The following is a 1,585-nucleotide window of genomic DNA, read 5'->3' as shown; positions in this document are numbered from 1 at the left end:
CCCTGACCTCATCCCAGTGACCGGCCCCACCCCTGACCTCATCCCAGTGACCGGCCCACCCCTGACCTCATCCCAGTGACCGGTCATTGCATACGGGTCGGGGAATGTACAGCGGGGTGACATTGTATACAGGACAGGGTATATACAGGTCGGGCTATATACAGGTCGGGCTATATACAGCGTGGTGACATTGTATATAAGAGTCGGTTATTATCCGCACTCCGGCTGTAGACTTTATTCACCTTTTAGAACAGACAAATACGTCATTTTTCGGGACATTCCCTTTTGTTACACTTTGTCCATCTACAAGCTTTGGCTGAGCCGCCCCGCTGTCTTCACTTCTTCCTCAGTCCCCGCCCTCGGTGGGGCCGCAGGCGTCCATACGCTTCGGTCTCTCCTCCTCCGGGACGTGTTTCGGGAGCCACGTGGCACCGACGTTTCTATAACCGAGTCGGTCGTGGATGATTTCGTAGGCGGAGCCATGGCTGATCTGCAAACGGTTGGCCACGTCGTCCACGGTCACCCGTATATTGGACGCGATCATCTCCCGCGTACGCTCAATGTTGTCGTCGGCCGTGGCCGTGGACGGTCGCCCGGCTCCATCTCGATGGCGGACACTTGTGCGACCTTCCTTGAACTTCTCGATCCATTCATACACACTCCTCCGTGACAACACGCGGTCTCCATACTGCGCACAAAGCCTGCGATAGATATCAGCACCGGGCACACCCTCAGACCACAGGAAACGGATCACTGCACGCTGCTCCTCTTTCCTGCTGGTCACAAGCGGGGCCTCCATCGTTTACAGATGACGTCACACGTTGACACCGGCACAGCAGTGACCGGGGAGACGGTGGCCTGATACGAACAGTGTAATGTAATATGACCGGAGTGCGGATAATTTCTGACTCACCCTCCCAATTTGTACACTTGTTATGGCCGCTGTACGCCAGCTCTCTTGACGTCAATGGAAACACGCCCCGCCTCCTGCAGCTGTCAGATCTCCTATAAATATCACTCGCTCCTCCCCTTCTGACTGACGTCCCTTCCAGCCAATTACCTCTCACACTCCCAACAAGAGGCGCCGCCACTGGTTGTCGCATGCACCAATCCCAGTTCGGTGTTCCGGCTCGGCCCTTAGACGCCCTTCGCTTGACGGAGAGGCTTCTAGCCAATAGCGCGCCGGCATTGTGCTGCTTGTGCGATCTGAGTGGCTGACTCCTCCCCCTTCTGATGGGAGGGGCGGGAGGTGATATATATCCCCGTGTATGACACTCCGGACACCGAGAGTTCCGACAGCGCTGAGAGGAGGACGGGGGAGGTAAGACTCGGGGAATTTTACGGGCTTTGGAGGAGGGGTGTAGGGAACGCTGTGTGAACTGAGGGCCTCACGGGGTGACGTGTCCCGATTTATGCGCCACTGGGCCGCTCGTATTATTGCCGACTTCCCCGGTCTGTGGTGACTCCACATCTCTGCTCTACACATTGTATGTTATCGGGGGCTGACACCCAGGTGAACGCTGTGCCACGGTAATAGCTGGAATCCCACCGTACTAATCCCCCTCCCCCCCCACCTGCCGAGTTT

General features: G+C 56.9%; 1 protein-coding gene and 1 long non-coding RNA gene across 4 annotated transcripts in view; both read left to right on the top strand.

Annotated features, from left to right (window-relative positions):
- Window positions 1-1,585, top strand: part of LOC108800735 — a 16,915-nt gene that overhangs the window by 1,738 nt on the left and 13,592 nt on the right. Inside the window, exon 2 of the long non-coding RNA XR_001942118.1 lies at window positions 255-262. This is a non-coding gene — a long non-coding RNA (uncharacterized LOC108800735). The remainder of the gene's footprint in view (window positions 1-254; window positions 263-1,585) is intronic.
- TOB1 (transducer of ERBB2, 1) overlaps window positions 1-1,585 on the top strand; it is a 12,116-nt gene that overhangs the window by 2,746 nt on the left and 7,785 nt on the right. The window contains exon 1 of one of the 3 annotated variants that reach the window (XM_018572722.1): window positions 1,258-1,324. The exons of 1 other annotated variant lie outside the window; for it this stretch is intronic. The gene's annotated coding sequence lies outside the window, so the exon portion shown is untranslated. Of the gene's footprint in view, window positions 1-1,257; window positions 1,325-1,585 lie in introns of those variants that run through there. One more of the 3 variants, XM_018572724.1, reaches the window with a different exon arrangement.

Source organism: Nanorana parkeri, unplaced genomic scaffold, assembly GCF_000935625.1.
Source record: "Nanorana parkeri isolate BGI_ZX_2015 unplaced genomic scaffold, ASM93562v1 scaffold2113, whole genome shotgun sequence".
Taxonomy (NCBI): domain Eukaryota; kingdom Metazoa; phylum Chordata; class Amphibia; order Anura; family Dicroglossidae; genus Nanorana; species Nanorana parkeri.
Note: the sequence above shows the minus strand (reverse complement) of the source record. Positions and strands in the feature narration are given on the sequence as shown.